Source organism: Melanotaenia boesemani, chromosome 4 (assembly GCF_017639745.1).
Source record: "Melanotaenia boesemani isolate fMelBoe1 chromosome 4, fMelBoe1.pri, whole genome shotgun sequence".
Classification (NCBI taxonomy): domain Eukaryota; kingdom Metazoa; phylum Chordata; class Actinopteri; order Atheriniformes; family Melanotaeniidae; genus Melanotaenia; species Melanotaenia boesemani.
Window position 1 is genome coordinate 26,949,775 of NC_055685.1, and position 20,271 is coordinate 26,970,045.

The 20,271-nt window shown below is 36.3% G+C and overlaps 1 protein-coding gene across 2 annotated transcripts in view; it reads left to right on the forward strand.

The window, feature by feature from the left end:
* LOC121637879 (zeta-sarcoglycan) overlaps positions 1-20,271 on the forward strand; it is a 373,423-nt gene that overhangs the window by 210,479 nt on the left and 142,673 nt on the right. The gene's annotated exons all lie outside the window — the stretch shown is intronic.

The window sequence follows — 20,271 nt, forward strand, 5'->3', positions numbered from 1 at the left end:
TAGGGTCAGTATATATCCAAAATTACATATAAAAAAAATCTATCTCCAAGTTTTATGAATCGATATTGGATTTATTTAATTTGAATTGATTAAAAATGATAAATCGATTTATTTAACCCAGCCCTAGCTTTAAGTTCCCATTAAAACCACACACAAACAATAGACCATCAATACTTTTAAACAGACAGTATTGTAATGATTATGGGATTAATTATATAATTGATGGAAAGGTGCTAATTTTAATTGACATTGGGACACATCAGGCAGAATCAGGTGATCAGGTAAAATTGATATTTAAATGTTATTCTACACAATATGTAAAATAAAATATGACCATAAAAGCAAAAATGTAAAATATGTGTGTAAGCAACATTTACACTGTGAATGTCTGTTGAGATGTATGAGCGATTGCATCATGAGTTAGTTTAACTACGGTGTTAGTTCATTTCATTAGTATTGTAGTAAATGCCACAAGATGGCAAAATAAACAACAAATACTAACAAGCATAATTTAAAAATGGGTGGTAAAAATGAATAAAAATATGCTGCTTGGTTACTGAAAACTGCACTTAAAAAAGAGGGCTGAGAGTGGAGTTTTTAACTCCCAAGGCACGAGTCGAAAGAGGCTTGGGCTATTCCAGCCAATGGAAGGTTTCACAGCCTTTACTGGGAGATCACAAGTAAGATTTAGATTTCAGGTATATTATTATTGTGAGTTAAATAAAAATGGAGCTCTTCTTTGCAAGATTAACATTTGTTTAATTTCAGATGATGAAAGAAATTCTTTTTATTTTTAAAATCCATCTAAAATTGTATGTTAAGTGGAAAGTTTTTGGAAGTGTTGGTTAGAGTTAGAGTTGATTTGGGGGATGAGGGCACAGTCTCACAATCAAGAATCAAAGACACCTCCCATATTTTACAGCTGTTGTCAATTCTTAGGTTAAAAGATTATTTTTGGTCTAAGTATGGACCTAAACCTAAATGGCTCCATTGACAGATTTATGGGTGAATTGTGTTTGTTGTAGCCATTAAGACAAGGGATACACCCTTTCCACCCAAACTCACCCATTCCAGTCAACAATTTAGCAATACTTGTGTATTGTCTTTTTGAATAAGCAAATCCTCTTGTCTTGTCTGTTGAGCAATAAAATCCCCAAACATGTATTTTTCTGTTGGGCCTGTTTGGCCCATCAGATGTATGACATGCAATATGTAATTAGTCAAGTCAACTTTATGATGTAATCATCAGATTGCTGACACTGCAGTTTCTTGAAAGATCAGTGTCCAGAGAAACATTGACAGATGGTGCACACACATACCCAATCATAATATATATATATATATATATATATATATATATATATATATATATATATATATATATATATATATATATATATATATATATAAACAGAATTAAATTATATAATAGTTTAGTTATTTATATAATTTAGCTTAAGTCAACTCATTTGTAAATGAACTAAGCTGTGTTTTAATGGAGCTACACATATGACAGAATAAATATGCAGGCAACTGGCAGAAGCAGGAATAAAATGTGGGTTTCCAGCATCTTTGATTTAATGACCTCAGATATCATCTCTAATACTGCAGCTGTTACATTTTTTTGCAAAAGTTCAGAACATCAATGAAATACTAACTTCCTCTGTTGTTACCATGTTCATTATTCATACCCTAAAATGATCCCAATAACAGAACAACATGACAAACATGGACATAAACATTATGTAAAAGTAATACACCCACACTACTGGGCTGAGAATCTCTGGAAATACAGTAATGCAAGCTTAGCACCAGGAATGGGAAACAAAAAGAAAGAGAAAGCAGAAGGATATGCCTTGATTGCCACTTTAAGTCTGTCACCACAGAACAAAGATGCCTATTTTGAGGGTCAGCAACATTTTTGGTTTTAACTGTGTGAAGGGCCAGATTTTTAAATTTTAAATCAACTCAATTCATGTTCTCAGTCATGAACTTAGGGGTATGTTTATGTGTGTAATGCAGCAAAGTAGACTGTGAGTATATATCTGACACAGACATCTGGATCAGTCAGCACTTTACTCTTATTAATTCCAGTGGCAATACATCAAACAATTATAAATACGGACTGTGCACAAAAACTCAGTCGACCTGCTCCCCGTACAGTTCCACGAGACCAATGCTCGTGTATGTTTCCACACTCAGTTGGAGGTACAAGTGTGTTGATATAAAGGCAAAATACTCATAGCTTCGTTGGGTGTATCCAACGTGTGTGTTAAGTCTGTGATAGTACATGTACCTGGATTTAATGAGACATCATACAAAAGCCAAAGTTTCTTAAATACAACAACTCTCTTTTAACCTGGAATGATGACCATGAAAACTGATTCTGAAAACCTAACCTGCTCCAGATAAGGTTTCCTTCAGATTTTTTTATTCATTTTTATTAAAACGTTATTAAAATGTCGTCATGTTGCAATATTAAGCTTTTATTGATGCAGCCATCAGAACGGAAAGTGCTTGTTATGTTTGATGTTAAATAAATGTCAGATTTAAACCACACCAGTTGTTCAATATTGACTCAGCTGTCATCTAACAAGTCATTTGGTGTACACCCTAATGAGGCAACGTTGATGAAATGTTGATATTTCTAATAAGATGCTAATTTAAAATGCGTCAAACAGTGTTTTAGATTAACGCTAATGAATCAAATCAAATCAAACTTTATTTATATAGCACCTTTCATACATAAAAATAGCAACTCAAGGTGCTTTACAGATAGTAAAATCCCCCAGAACCCCAACACAATAGCAGCAAGCCCCATCAATAATAAAATTGGTGTAATGTGGGCCCTCTTTCTGGTCTTTGTCAACAGACGTGCAGCTGCATTCTGTACAAGCTGCAGCTGGTTCAGGTACCTCGTTGGAAGACCAGAAAGAAGAGCATTGCAGTAATCTAATCTTGATGTGAATGAAGCTATGAAGTTACTGTAGAGTAAGCTTTATGTGTATATACATGCAGTGAGATGGTTAGATGGATGTATGTGTGGTTGCTTAGGTCTGACTTGCTACCAGGTTCTTTCTACACTGTTACATGCACCTCTGTCAGCATCAATGTTCTCTTTGACTGCATGATTATTAACTTGTTGCACTCTTTTCAGTGATAAGCTGTAGGGACTTCTGTGGGATATGAAGCCAAGAGGACTTTTTTGTTTTCTTTTTTTCTTTTTCGCTACGAAGTTGGGAGTCTCCGGTAGCCCTGATTTTGGTTTTGGCTCCTTTATAGATTTGTTTTAAATTTTCTATTAGGAGATCAGCCCAGGTCCTATGGCCCATTGCGTGGCTGGTTTGCAGTCTGCTTCCACCTTTTGTGTCTCCTAGCCGGGGCTGCCTTGTCCTTTATTGTTTTTGGTTGCGTTAAAATTATTTTCAAAGTGGCAGTGGTCTCATATATGGTATGTTTCCTTTGCTTGAGCCTCATGGCATTTACACACGTGGACAAAATTGTTGGTACCTTTCGGTTAATGAAAGAAAAACAATGGTCACAGAAATAACTTTAATCTGACAAAAGTAATAATAAATAAAAATCATGTGAAATTTAACCAGTGAAAGTCAGACTCTGCTTTTCAACATGCTTCAACAGAATTATTAAAAAAAAAATAAACTCATGAAACAGGCCTGGACAAAAATGATGGTACCCTTAACTTAACATTTTGTTGCACAACATTTTGAGGCAATCACTGCTATCAAATGATTCCTGTAACTGTCAATGAGACTTCTGCACCTCTCGGCAGGTATTTTGGCCCACTCCTCATAAGCAAACTGCTCCAGTTGTCTCAGGTTTGAAGGGTGCCTTTTCCAGACGGCATGTTTTAGCTCCTTCCAAAGATGCTCAATAGAATTTAGTTTAGGGCTCATAGAAGGCCACTTTAGAATAGTCCAATGTTTTCCTCTTAGCCATTCTTGGGTGTTTTTAGCTGTGTTTTGGGTCATTGTCCTGTTGCAAGACCCATGACCTGCAACTGAGACCAAGCTTCCTGATACTGGCCAGCACATTTCTCTCTAGAATATCTTGATAGTCTTGAGATTTCATTGAACTCTGCACAGATTCAAGACACCCTGGGCCAAATGCAGCAAAGCAGCCCCAGAACATAACAGAGCCTTTTTAACAATGGTGTCCTCCTTGGTCGTCTCCTATTAAGTCCACTTTGGCTCAAACAACGACGGATGGTGCAATCTGACACTGATGTTCCTTGAGCTTGAAGTTCACCTTTAATCTCTTTAGAAGTTTTTCTGGGCTCTTTTGTTATCATTCGCATTATCCGTCTCTTTGATTTGTCATCAGTTTTCCTCCTGCGGCCACGTCCAGGGAGGTTGGCTACAGTCCCATGGATCTTAAATTTCTGAATAATATGTGCAACTGTAGTCACAGGAACATCAAGCTGCTTGGAGACGGTCTTATAGCCTTTACCTTTTGTCTATAATTTTCTTTCTAATCTCCTGAGATAACTCTTTGCGTCCTCTGGTCCATATTGAGTGTGGTACACACCATGTCACCAAACAGCACAGTGACTACCTGTAGCCTATATATAGGCCCACTGACTGATTACAAGATTGTAGACACCTGTGATGCTAATTAGTGGACACACCTTGGATTAACATGTCCCTTTGGTCACATTATTTTCAATCTTTTCTAGGGGTACCATCATTTTTGTCCAGGCCGGTTTCATGAGTTTTTTTTTTTTTTTTTTTTTTCATTTATTTATTTCTGCTGAAGTATGGTTAAAAAGCAGTGTCTTACTATCATTGGTTAAGTTTCATGGAATTTTTATTTATTATGACTTTTGTCAGATTCAAGTTATTTCCATTGTGACCATTGTCAGTTTTTCTTTCATTAACTGAAGGGTACCAACAATTTTGTCCACGTGTATATATTTCTCATGTCTTTACATTTAAACAACCTTTTTCTCTTGACTTAAAAAAAAAAGTTCTATCTGGTTTATTTTCTTCAGGATAAGCATCAAATATTGCACCGAATGTCTAATTTTATTGGAGCACACACTGCATGACACAGATGGTTAGATTAGATTTTTCTTAAGAAAGAGGAAAACAAGGCTGACTGGAAATTATGGGTTTATATGACATGTGCAGTGGGAGCAAGAATATGAAATTAATCCATTAAAGCCCGACCCATGAAAAAGTGGTAAGAAAAGTCAATTTTTTTAATATGAGGTCTTTATTTGGCCCTTTAACAAAATGTAATTTTGGGTGTGTGTGTGTGTGTGTGGGGGGGGGGGGGGGGGGGGGGGGGGTCTGCTTCTGGGTATCTATTAGGGGACAGAAGACAAGAATCAGATTGTGTTCAACAGGATAATAAGCAAAGTTTTTACCATAAATTGAAGCAAAATTTCTCTGAAACTGTATATATGACAAATATGACACATCGGGCTCTTATGGGTTAAGATTGGCTGTGTGTAGAATGAAACAAAAGTTGGACAAATACACACATAAAAGACAAGACAGGAACCATTGAAAAACATGGGAGGAAAACACTAGTAATAAAAAATAGTAAGAACCATAATAATTGTCTTGTATGAATATTTTTATATATGTTACACCTACTCTAATGGAGCATGCTAAACTGGTGCCTGCATGAGGCAAACTTCAACAAATGTGTTTTTTCCTGGGAAGTTAACTGCTCTGCAATTGACTTGTTACAGTAAACCATTCAACCACCAGTCCACTGCAGCATTATACAGTGTGTCTTTGGCATAGATTTAACAGATGCATTCCCTGTTGCACTGTGTAACAGATGATACCTACAGGAGATTAAATTTAATAATTATCATGGGAAAAGTGGATTGTTGCAACTGTTGAGTTATTGCAAAGAAAATACAAGGTTATAACAAGGATTTAGCAAATTATGGGGTAAGGAATACAATAAATCAGACAAATACAAGACTAATCTTCATGACACATTCATTTTACAAAAGTGAGGTAATAGTTCTAAAATATATATGAACACATGCAGAAATAAGGCAATATAGGCTTTAGCTTTAAAATTGCTGTATACATGTCAGCAGAGAATCAGGTGCAGGGCTGCAGGTCTGTACAGTAAACCAGCATAACATACAACTCATACATAAAAGTGGCAACGTGATATCAAAAACCGAGCATGTTTTTATATGTCAAAGCAGTTTTTAGTAATACAAACATAATTCAGGCTTAAATATGTGAAATATAAATAATTTACAGGACACTCAGAGAGAAAATGCAGCATCAGAATGGGCCAAAGACTTTTACAGTGTTACTTGGTGCAAGAAAAGTTAAATATTTTGCATATTTACTGATTGAGAACTTTTAAGTTTTCTTTTGTCTGTCGTCACTTCAGGTTGAGATTACTTTTTTGTCTCAATAAAATGTTGCATACATGTAATTCTTGCTACCAAAACTTATTTTTATTGGATTTAGAATTAGTATATCTAGAAGTTTGGAAATCAATAAATGAAAACTATCACTTAAAATAATATAGCTGTTAGTACTGGGCTATTTGATTTTATTTTTCTTTTTTTTAATGTACTTTTCCTGTGTTAGTGGAGATAGTTAGTCCACCAATGAACCAGTTAACACACTCCCAGATTCTGAACTTTTACATTTCTTTCTTGTCTTACTCTGTAGGATTTCTTTTTCATGACATCCTTTCATTCCTCTCTTTGTTCCTATAAAATAGGGACACTTTGAATGATCACTAAGATAAAAAAAGGTCAGACTTTCTTGCAAGTTTATAATGATTTGTTATCGTTTTTTAGTTTCTTTGATTTTCTTTTTTTTTTTTTTTCTTTTTTTTTTTTTACAGAAAGACACTTTGATGCTCAGATATGCTGAAGCCAACCTTTGAAAACGTATGTAGTCAGGTTGGCAAACACCCTTAGCTGCATTGTTTGCCAACATAATTTTGTCAGGGTTGTATTTTAAGATACATCTACAGTGTACAGCATAGTGTCGATGTTTTAGGAAACATAAAAGCTTCCAGTTTGCTTTGGAGTTTGGGGGTAAAGAAAAGTTCTTACAGCTCTGCTTTTCCATTTTGTGTGGCTGGGTTGGATGAAAGGATGTTGAGTTTAAGAAATTTAAATGAAACCATCTAATTTGTAAAGTGAGATCTTTGATCATATAGTTTATTACAAATCAAACTAGCCTTGAAGTAAGCACATTTTGTTCTCACTGCAAATGACCACAAGGAACATCAAGACTTTGATTTCCTTATAGATTATTCATCACCATGTCTCCACTTAAAACTTGAGTATCCTTACATTCATTTATGAGACATAAACTAGGCCAGGATCACATTTTGTGAGTGATTTAACAGGTTTTAATTGAAGTTCTGATACAACCATTTTCTAGTGTTACATATTAAATTAGAATTTTAATACACATGGGAAACATATCAAATTGTCACTGTAATCAAAGTCAAAGTCAAAGTCACTTTATTTGTCAATTCTGCAGTATGTAGAAGACATACAGAGGATCGAAATTGCTTTTCACACAGACCCAAGGTGCAGACAATAAACATTTAACATACATCTTTTAAGTAAAAGAAAATGTCTCTGCTTTGCTATACAATATATAAGAAACTATATTATGCTATATAAAAGGAATAAAAGCAAGAAAATATAAATAATGAAAAAGGCACAAGTAGCAGCAACATATTGGGTAAAGAAAACCAGATAGTGCAAAATGAATACTGTAGTGCAAATGGCATGGCAGTTGTGCAGGTTTAGCTTATATACTGGGGTTTAGCTTATATACTGGGAGTTAAGTGTCCATGAACAGTTCAGAGTCTGGAGGTTTTGTGGGCAGGGCAGGGAGAGAGTTCAACATCCTGACAGCCTGGTGGAAGAAGCTGTCCTTCAGTCTGCTGGTCCTGGCGCTGAGACTCCGCAGTCTCCTCCCTGAAGGCAGCAGACTGAAGAGGCTGTGTGACGGGTGGGTGGGGTCACCAGCGATGCCGAGAGCTTTGCGGGTGAGGCGGGTGCAGTAGATGTCGTAGAGGGAGGGGAGAGGGGCACCGATGATCTTCTCAGCTGTTCTCACAATGCGCTGGAGGGTCTTGCGGCAGGACGCGGTGCAGGAGCCGTACCACACAGTGATAGAGCTGGACAGGATGCTCTCCAAAGTACCTCTGTAGAAGGTCTGCATGATGGGGGCCGGGGCTCTAGCTCTTCTCAGCTTGCGGAGGAAGTAGAGGCGTTGATGGGCTTTCTTGGTCAGTGCTGTTGTGTTGTTGGTCCAGGAGAGGTCCTCTGAGATGTGTACACCCAAGAATTTAGTGCTGCTCACCCTCTCCACAGCAGCACCGTTGATGGTCAGAGGAGCATGTTGGGGGTGTACTCTCCTGAAGTCCACAACAATCTCTTTGGTCTTCTCAATGATTTAAATGATTTAAAGTAAGGGTATTTTTTTTCTAGGTAAGTTTAAATGTATGGGCAGTAGAAACATTTATTTTTTCCTTTCAATTTGCATTCCCTTCCAACGTATGCAGGATCTCATTTGAGTATCATTCAAGGCTAATAGACAACAAGAGCTAATGATTTATCATCCTAAAACCTCCATATTTATATGTACAAAAAAGTATTTTTTTCACCCTGTGTTTCCATACAAATAATTTCTTTGTAAGTATCTGCATCATTTAATGCACTTTGTCTTAACACAGATTGTTTTGTTTTTATGACTTTAACATTTGAAAATCAAATTTTGACAACCTTTCTAACTTGGTACCGGTCCTACGTTTGAGCAATCACTGCTGTGTAACGTGCAGACAAGGTGTTGGTTTTAATTTCTAACAGTTTTCTAGGCCTGACATACAATATGGAATAGTACAGAATTATTTGCCAAAGAAAGTAGTTTAAAAAAGTCATCATTGTTTTTTTTAAGAATGTGATTGGCAGAAATTAAATGATTGATTGAATAAAATAATATCAGACAACCCCCAACTGTATGACGCCCTGTTTAAAAAGAGATTTTACATATTCAAGTGAAAGCTGTAATGTTGGCTTGATCCATCCATGGCATTCATTTGCAAATGTACAATGATCACAGGTGAAGCCCTCAAGTGGCCGACGAAGGCAGTGAGCACTATGCAGCACCTCACCTGGAGGTGAACGCCTCAGTCTGCATTCAGACTGAAGCTCAACTCTCATCTTGAAAACTCTCACTGTAGACAATATATATATATATATATATATATATATATATGAAACAGACTCTTGAAGCAAAGAATAGTTAAAAAAAAAGGAGACATGGTTATATTCTTCATTATTTTAGGTAAACTAATGTTATTATGAAGACTACATGACTTAAACGATTCAAGAAACCTTTTCATTATCAAGTGGCCTCGACTGACAATGTAAAATTAGAGCCACAGCTAAGTGTGCGACTTGGCTGTAAATATGTTGGTCACTGATTTTAAATAAAGTTTATACAGTGATTAAATTAGCCCTGCATAGGCATGTTTTGTTTTAACATTGTTGCTCTGGTATAATGTTTTTGTTCCATGCACAGGATAACAACCACATTTTCATTCATTTGAACATTTACAAAAAGACAGAACTGCCTGGACAGTGTTTATCCTCTTCCAAAAGTAAGAATAAAGCATCTTTTCTGGTCATGCTGACTTTATTTCTATTGGGTTTTAGATGTGTTTTCACTCTGTTGCTTCTAAAAATTAATATTCTTCATCTCTCCTCTCACACCCTTCCTCTCCCCTTATCTTTGGCCTCATCTCTTCCTCATTCCCTTCCCCTCTTTCCACCGTCTTCTTTTCCACCCTCTTCTTTTTGTCTCCTCCTTCCACTTCCCTCCCAGCAACCCCATGGCAGATTCTCCTCCTTTTATTTCACACTTAATCTTTTGTTGTCTTTTATCATCTCCCCTGTGCTATTTATCCCTATCTACATCCTTGTCTTCTGAAGCCACGTGTACTGTGGAAAATCTCTATGTTTGAGTGTGTGTGTGATAGAGAGAGAGAGAGAGAGAGAGAGAGAGAGAGGAGGAGGAGGTGGTACTGTTTCCCTGAAAGATGCTCTTTTCAAGGAGAAGGTGACTGAATGATGAGGGGACAAATGGGGTAAAAGAAGATGATCATTAAAGGGAAAAGAAGAAGGCTTGATGTTTTGTTCATAGGTCAGGTGAGAAAGACAAAGGGTTAATCTAAAAAAGAAAAAAAAAAAAATGTGTTACCTTTATTACAAAGGAGGAATTGTAATTTGTGGATGAGGTAGTACAGAGAAGATGAAGATGCCAGTACAATACATGGTGAAATATAAAGCAGAACAGGTAAAAAATGATATTATTGCCTCTATTGTATCAGTTTAGAGAGCCAAAGAGGAGATTATAAAGCATTTAATTTGACCCAGCTCAGTATTCATTTTCCTCATTGCTTTCTTTGTGTTGTTCACAAAACCAGCTTACACACACACACTCACAAACACACACTGCTACCCAGATGCATAATTGCCGATTTATAGTTTATTATTACCATTATTAGGTATCCCCATGTGTGTTAAACTATTTTTTAAAAGTAGTCCTGTTGGGCCACTGTGTAAATCCAGGAAATAATTGATCACGTCCCATAGCCTGTTTTAAAAGTGGAGAGAAGCCAAAGCTGTAGAACAATGCATGAAATATACAGTACCTGATTTCTGGTTCATCTAATTAAAATATTATCTTGTTTGTCATTCTGGCATAAAATCATATTTACTTGAATAAAAGAGCATCTGATGGTTAATAGAGGACTTGTGAATAAGCCAGGGCCCCAAAGTACTGTTTTTGTTTTTTTGTGTATTTTACCATATCAGCTGTCCTTGATTTTAAAATTTGGATTTTTGAACAAAGGTAACTTTTTTTCTTAAAGGTGCAGTATGTTGTTAAATCAAAGGCCAATAACACAAAAATATATCAGTAAAAAAACTGTGTCTACTGGTTTCTAATCACTTTACTAAAATAAGTGTTACATTTCTATTTTCTTATATCTACTTTCTGGGGCCAGAGACATGGTAGCCGCCATGCTTGTCATGCTACCATCTTTACTTAGGTGTTTCTGAATGGACAAACACGCTTGTGTGTGTGTATGTGTGAAGGGAGAACCCTGGCTTTGCTTGATAGGTGCTGTCTATTCACAACTGTACTTGGCATCTGAAGTTAATTTATTATTTTATTGTGATTATGTGTTGATTATGTGTTGATGCCTTTTACTATTCTAAATATCTGTAATGTCTTTGTTTTATGTAAAGCACTTTGAATTGTCCTGTACATGAAATGTGCTATACAAATAAACTGCCTTGCCTTGCCTTGAAGTTATTTGTATGCCCATCTTTACCACAAGATGGCAGTAATTCGTACACACTATACCTTTAAAAAAGTGAAATCCATTCTTTCCAACAGGTCTCACAAATGAGATTTACCCTTAACTTGAAGCAAACCTCCAAACCTTTTAACCTCCAGTCACATGCTGCCAGTACGTTTTAGAATTGATTTCACTATGTTGCCACTGACTTTGAAAGCATTCATGGCTTTTCTTGCACATCCTCCAACGGAGAACTTTTTTTTTTTTTTTTTTTTTTTAATGTTCATGTTTTTATGTTGTATGGTCCCAGCTGAATCTCTAAACTCATTTCACCCTGGAGCTTTTGCTGATATTGATTGGAAGTTGTCTTGTATGGCAAAATTTGATGTTGTATTGTATTTTTACTTTTATTAATACTGCTATGTATTCTTTTTTAATGCAGATTCCTATTCAGGCAGATTTTTTATGCTATAGTCATGTCTTTTCAACAAATCACAAGGTGCTGTAATAACTGTAACTCTGAGCACTGAGAATGTATATTTGTTTAACTCTGTCCCTGGAATTGCATCATACAGTTCAAAAGGAAAATTCTGTTAACATTTAGTCCTGCAAAATATACTGTGGAATCAAAGTAAAGAAAGTGAAGTAAAAAATAAAGATAAATAAGTAAAGGAAAAAAAAAACTGCTTACAAAACACTTTACATGACATCAGGCAGGATATGTTTGTTTGGTTCAACAATAAAATCCAGGTGAGATATTCTTAGTGCTTCAAAAACAAAATAGCAACTAACTGGCTGTTGGTGTCCTTGTATTGCCTGTGCATCAGGATCAAATAAGATCATTTTTCCTTCTATTTTTCTCCTTGTGGGGTTTGATGTGTTACTGGAAGACCTGTCCCTGAATCGGCTGTACCAATCTGACTTTGCAGAATAATAAGGTACAGGAAGAACAGAAGGTTGACTGTTTGAAAGGACCTCAGGGACCAGGCATTTTCAGGTGATGGTTACAGATGATGAGGAAAAAGCCTCCCTTCTGACAATCAATTTACTATTTCAGACCAAGAAAGAAGAGAGGAAAGGAGACTATGTCTTGACACCTCTTGGCATTATATTTATTTTTGTTTATGTGAAATACCGAGGGCTAGTGACAAATTCAGGGATTGATTGAGGTTATAGATAAAGCAAACAGAGATTAACAAGACTTTGTTAGGATTTTTAACAGTTCCGGTTGGAGAACTGTGAACACACACATAAGTCAGTACACTTCCCCAAAACCAACTTAATTAACTCAGGTACACTGCATACATCATTAATACCTTGCACAAGGTAACACAGGATTATACAGACTTATCTCTGTTATATAGAGATACAGAATTATCTCAAACTTCTTGGTAAATAATAAAGAAAATCACTTGGTTTCACACATATTAAAAGATCATTTAAGTAGCTATCCAGTATGAGTGTTTTTCAGTTTTTTTATCTTTTTGTTTTGTTTCTATTCAGGCATGTCATGATGGCCTACTGCAATACTCTCCATCCCCTGGCAGTGGCTTGTTTTCTGAACATCTGCTTCATTGACATCTTCTATTTGGTATTTATTTGTCAAACACCTGTTGTTTGTCTATGCAGACAAAGTTATAATTGCTACTTGAAGGTATACCTGGAAACAGTAAACAGTGTTAAATACTAATTTAGATACAACAAGCATTAATATTAAAAAAAATCCCCCCAAGAGAAGAGAGTAAATATCTCCACTGGCAACATCACACAATTCTTCATGAGAGGTTTGAATATGAATCTTCCTTGCATCGCTTCCTTTTCACAACTATTCATCAGTAGTTACCAAGGGGTGACAGAAAAAAGGAGGGAACAAGGGGGTGATATTCTGCAGAAGTCGTGAACTGCTTTATAAACTTTGGTGTAATCAATCTGTGTTATGTGTCTTTTAGAGGTAGCAGTAGCAGAATTGAAAAAAGGCTATCCTGTTCAGTCTGACAGCACATTCAGTTAAGGCTGCATGCTTTTAAACTGCACCCATTTTCAGCATTTACTGAAGTAATTTAGGGGTTTTCTTACTATTCTACTATTCTTTTGCAGTCTAATTCACGGTTTTTACAGTTATTGAAAATAATCTTCTTCAGTTGCCAGGGAATATCTGTCAGACATCAGATACCCAGTAGCATACAAGAGCATCTCTTTTAGATTGTACAGCCAGTATTGAATTTACATTTACATTTTTCTTAGTGTGCTGTCTTTGACATGAGTCGTTTCAATTTCCAATACATTGTTACACTGAACGCATTATATACTGCAGTTTTGTCTTTGGTGTCTTATGATCATAGACAGTAGTCTTTAGTGTCAGTGAACTACAGTAAACTTTTTCCACATCCAGAACAATTGATTTTTATTCACGAAGAGTCTATTAAAAATGTGTCTTAAATGTGTCTATCATATTTTGCTAATACTACTTAAGATGCTAAAATCTAAGCCTACAGGTTTTAGAGGTCAGGTTCTGATTCACCACCAACTTGTGCAGAGCTTGATGTCTGTTAATTAGACCATTAATTTAAATCAGTTTTGTTGCAGTAGGAAAACCTGGAAAACCTGCAGGACACTGGCCCTACAGAACCAGGACTGAGGATACCCGGTTTAGTGCCTATGCACACGGGATGCCTGCCCAACTAGATGAGCAGCTCAGTTTCCTTTTTTAAAAAAAATCCGTGACTCTTCCCCTTTGCAACTCCATAAGTGAATGATAAATCTAAAGTATATTTACTTTGCCCATTTATTTATGTTTTCTTTTTATCTTTTTTTACGTGATCTGTGTTTGGGAGCTAGTACAGGGGAAATTTGTTCCATTACCTCTGGTGAGAAAGTTGTATGATTAGTTCTGTTTGTTCCTCCAACAGGTAAAGAGCTGAGGTGGAAAAATGTTAATGTTGCCATTTGTTTGTTATTTAGCAAGATTAGCATAAACAACTACCACAGTGAATTGCTATCACTTTTGTTTAAATTACAAAGTACTTATTTAGAGAAGATAGTCAAGCCATTGACAGATATAAAGCAGTATTTATGAGTTTGGGTGGTGACAGAATCTATTCCTGATGCTTAAAATAGTTCATATGTTATCTTTTTCAAACAATACTACACTCTTTGTATAACATTCAATATTTTTTTCACACACTTAAATACAACTCATAGTTGTATCCTGTAAAATACCCTCCATACTTGCAGGATGAAAGAAAACACACCTCATGGAAGCATCTCCACATTAGAACAGATGCCATTGTGAAATGTATTGTTTCATGATGCTAAATATGTCTCTGAGCATTGAATGAATATTCTACACTTCACATAAGGAGAAGGGATGGTGGTTGGATGGAGCAACTAAGTGCTGTGCTTTTATGAGCCTTTATGTTCTGTGAGATTGACACCACTATAGGCTCTGTCAGTGGCACAGCAACACTTTACTAAAACACTTTTCTCACTTCCTGGTTGGTTTAGACAAGTGGAATTATAAAACAATCATGATTTGAGCTATAACACACTCCTTTTACAGTGGGACCTTGACCACTATGGGCCCCCCGATGACCAAACTGTCATTTCTTGCTTGGCTGAAGTCTGTTAAATCATCTGGTTAGGCTTAGAAATTAAAATCACTTCACATGCAATCACTCTGACATATGCAAGAAGTCACATTTTCTCTCAAAGTAATTATCTTTCCTTTCTGCCTACATGCAAGTACAGCACATGGACACATTTTGTGTATTCTCAGATGAAGAAACTCACTATACAATATGACTTATCAGACTTCAAGCAATTCCATCAGTGTAGCAGGATTATTGCAGGTTAATTGGTGTATAAAGGTCAGAGGGCCTTGTACGTCTGCCCATGCTGATAACAACCATCAGTCAATCAGCATGTGTGTGTGCTGTGTGTGTGTGTGTGTAAAAGTTAGACGTATAATAAGAGAAAAATGAAAAAAAAAAATAAAAAACCAGAAACGTTAGGTTACATCTCTTGCTTCCTCTATGAATACCTTTCTCTTTTTACTAGCAAAGCTCTCTGTAGATGTGTTGCTTCATAGTTGCTGGATTGCACCACCTGCCACCTCCAACAGCAAATTAATTTCCATCATAGTTTTGTTTTAGCATCACACTGAGGGAAACAAAAAGATACACTAAAACATTTAAAACCCAAAACATTTATAGTTCTTCATTTGTTAGAGGAATTTCTTGTCCAGTAAACTTACTCATTCTGCAGTATTTGGATTAGTGCCTTTGTGCCTAATGAGAGCAGAAAAAGAGCATTAGTAATGTAATCTATTAATGTTATGAGAAAGCCATTTTATAATGAAATAATATTTGATTTAGCTTATTTCAGCTATGATGTCACCTCACTGCATTTGACAGAAGTGACAGGCTTTGTTAGTGTTAATTGTGATAATACTGTCTGGATGTTGGTTGAATTTAAACTGTGTCCTTGAGCCGCTCAAGCTAAATGGATGAGAAACATTTGTTCAGTTAAACATCCTTAAAACCAGAAATTTGCAGTGGGGCAATTTTAATTTAATAATAAAGAGTAAAATAAACCTCAACCCCATTTAAAGGTCAAATAAATCAAAGTTATATCATTTTTCAATAATCCGTTTATTTCTAAGTGAAGAGTAGATCATTTTATATTTGCGAAAATGTTTCCTTAACTCTCAGGAGAGAGCATACAATGTTGTTCCTGATGACATGATGACAGTCAGTTGAAAGAAATATTGAAGAGCAATTATTAGGGCAGTTGAAGCAATTATTGAAGGGCAGTTATTGTAATGGTCTCCAGTCACTTTTATTTTATTAAATGTGATATAAATGTTTGAATAAAACAGACACATACCACTCCCTAAAAGACAAGTTGCAGGTCTATTCATCAATCCATTTTTATAAACAATGACTTGAGGGCACAGAAGAAGAAGAAGAAGAAGAAGAAGAAGAAGAAGAAGAAGAGGAAATAATAATAAAAAGGAGGAAATTTCTATTATCTTTCTTGTTGACTAAACCTTTTCATTATATTATTGACTTAAGCTGAATTATGCATGGCACAATCAGTCGGGGTTTTATAGAGGAGTGAAAACACATGGCTGCTGAAAATTACAGAGGTGCTGAATTTATGACATGCAAAAAAAAAAAAAAAAACAGGGCATCAAAGAGAAATGGAGTGCAGCTCAAGGATTGCTCATCTCAATTATCTTGTTTTAATAACAACTGCAGGCAAAACTCCATTAAAAAGTAAAAATGTGATTGCCTTTGAAGGACCTCTTAAATCAGGGGTGCCCAGCTCTGGTCCTCAAGGGCCACAGTCCTGCAGGTTTTTGATGTGTCCCTGCTCCAAAACCACCTGACTCAAATTAATGAGTCATTGTGCAAAACTTAATAGGCTGTTGGATCTATTTAATTTGAGTCAGGTGTGTTGTAGCAGGAAATATTGGAAAATCTGCAGGACAGCGGCCCTTGAGGACTGACTATGGGCATTCCTGTTTTAAATGCTGATGTGGAACTAGGAGATAAAGCATTGCCCTTACTCTAACAATGTAATGTTAAATGGTAAATGGACTATACTTATATAGTGCTTTTCTAGTCACATGTTAACCACTCAAAGCGCTTTTACACTACATGTCATATTCACCCAGTCATATCATACTAAGTGCTTTCCACTATCACTCACATTTACCCTGATAGACACATCAGGAGTCAACATGGGGTTCAGTTGCCTGTAGCATAGTTAGGGGAAGCCCACAATCGATCCAACGACTTTCCAGTTGGCAGAGCTGCCCCTGTTCCACTGTCCTTGTAGTTTTATCAAGTTTATGTTCATATTGTTTAAAATCTGTGAGTTTGGGGCACTTTTTTCTAAGTTACTGCTGACTTGAACCAGCTTTTGTGACAGTTTAGCACTAAAGCTTACAGCTTGTAAAGTGACATGAAGACCTTGGGGAATGAGGCTTATAACACCAAGGTGACTCAACATATTTGTGTGAAAGTGTGTGTGTTCTTCATACTCATAACTCACCCTTCATAATGTACAATGTGCACCCTTGAGAAACTCCTTCTTCTCACACTCCTTCTCTCAGTTCCTTTCTGTTTTTGCTCTTGCACACTCTGCCACTGATTCCCTTCTCTCCAACCCCCCAGCGCTCTGTCTCCTGCTTCCTTTCTCCCTGTTTATCTTCCCCTTTTCTCCCATGTGTATATCATCCTGTTTCCTTTCATCTCATCTTCCTTCCTACCACTTCTTTTTTTGCATCCTTCTCCATTGCGATGTCTTTTGTTGAGCCAATGGCTGTCTGCGTTGACTGACAGCATACAAACGAGAGTTTTGGGAAGTGGTCTAGAGGCAAATCTACACAAACTCACACCGTCTCAATGATTACACAAGCCATTTTGGAAATATGCACTCACACAGTTTTTAAATCTGCATTTAAAATTTAATACACACCGTGCCGTAACAATTCTCTGACACTCTGATGTATAGCATGAAACACACAATTTCCCTATTCAAATGCTGCCTGTGCTGATAGATTAGCTTTAGGCATGCACACACTTCACTAATATGGATAGACAAATAATCAATGACTAATCCAAAAAAAAAAAAAAAACTCACATAACTCAGTAAACACCTATGTGGACAAGTACACACACATATAAATGTACACTGTCAGAGCATAACTTGCTGCTAAACACTCATTTGGTAATCTAGGTTTTGTCCATCATATCTTATCATATAACAGCCAATTTAACTTAGAAATGAAAATGAAATAATAAATAAATGAACTATTTAAGTAATAATAAGCTCCTTATTGCATTGTTTTATGGTTTGACTGGCTTATTGTTTGTAATGGAAGGGTGAGTGCAGACCCACTCACAGACAGTTCAGGACAGGAGGCAGAAATGGAGTAGGTGATGAATGGTTTATTCCAGAACTCAAAACAAGGCTAGGCATAATATTGTTAACTTAATACTAGAAATGATGACAAGGATCCATGAAAAAACAATTACAAACTGTGGGCTGAAGCCATGAGACACTGGAGATGAAACCAAATTGAAACCAACAAGAAACCACAAGGATCTGACAAGGAGTGACACAAACCCAGGAGTATGTATACAAACACAAACAGGTGAAAGTAGTCGGTAACCAGTCCAGGTGCCCTAATGAACCTGGAGCCTGAACAGAAACTAACTGAAAACATAGAAACCTCAGTAACACAAATTCTTAACTTTACTTCAACCTAGAACAAGAACCTAAAACATGATCCTAACAATAACAAAACAAAACCTGACTATAACACAAGAACCTTAACATGACATTATAAACCAAGAACCCTAAAGCCATAATATAAACAAAAGCCTAAGCCTACACTCCATGATCCCAAAAATCCCAAAACATGGTCCAGAGGACCAGTACTAGCTAATACTGTCATACAAAAACCCAAAGATTTATTCCATTAGACAAATCTATCTATCTATTAATAACTCACAAATCTAAATTTATATAATGCAAAATGTTCACCATATTTGATTCTTTGTCTTAGGTTAGTGTATGTGTTAAACAAGCTACACACAAACATTTTCTATGTTGATCTGATATGGGATGCACAGACTATTATCATGTTTAGTGGCATCCTATCAGTCTATAAGTCAAAATGAAGGGTGTACTGTGCACAGACCAATGATACATCCTGATCTTAACAGAGACGGACGCACATAATAACACTAGAACTTGTCTGTCAGCAGCCTGACATATATTCTACACTGCTTTTTTATTCAGGTTGTACCAAATTGCCTTTGTTTTTGGTTTTAGGACATGATAGAGAGACAATATAGAGTGTAATAAGAGTAATCTGTACACCCCCCCCCCCCACACACAAAAAAAGCAGTTGCAATGGGAGGTTGCAAACAGATATGGAGAGATGGAGAGATGATGGATGAAGCCTGACATGTTGTCACTTGTTACTTACTTTGTCACCTAAAAATCTAAAAAAAGCATCACAGAGTAACATCTTTAAATTTGTCTCTCTGCTTGTTTATAAACAATGAATGAATATAAGCTTGTTAAATAAAGGCGCTTTAATTTTTTTATGATTTTCACTCAATACCACTAGTGAGAGAAGACATATCATCTATTCTCTTTGTGTGTTTTATTTGGAGCCACATGACTGGCAGACTGGGGAGCTTGTGGCTGATGAATCCAACAGTGATGATCTGTCACCCACAGCCGAATAAACCAGTCACTTGTCTGGTGGTAGGGATAAGGTGGCTGATGGGTCAAGTGGATTTCTATTTTTTTCCCACTCTATTAATCAGTACTGTACTATAGACAGATGTACTGGTTCTATGTGCATTAAGTCAGGCTTTGTGTGATATAAGTTCTAGAGACACTATTAAATAATTTTTTTCTTTAATAAAGGCACAATGACAAGTGAAGTAAACGTTTATGAAAGACAAGTCTTTATTTCTGATCAGAAAGGATAAAACAGTTGCCAGAAAGCAAATAGCAGTCTTAAAAGTGTTTCCCCCAAAGACAATAAGGACAAGTTGCTCTTTATAGGACACATTATCACCATCAGACAGGCATGAGAACATCTGCTTGGCTCTATCTGGTCTTAGTCCTAGAGCAGCGGCACACCGCAAATCAGACCACCTCAAGGACGGAACCCAGACAGAGAGGAGCCAGACTTTACGTGCTTTAAAAGGACATTGTGTAACATTTTATGTTGTTTACTGTCTGCATGTATATGTGTTATTATTAGGGCTGTCAAATGACCAGAGAGCTCTGTTGTGGAATATGTCGATATTAATGTGAAATCTTGATGTTAGAAATTAATATTAAATTTATGAAACGTTGTCACTTGATTTGCTTCGATTGGGGCACCACTCTTCTGTAGAT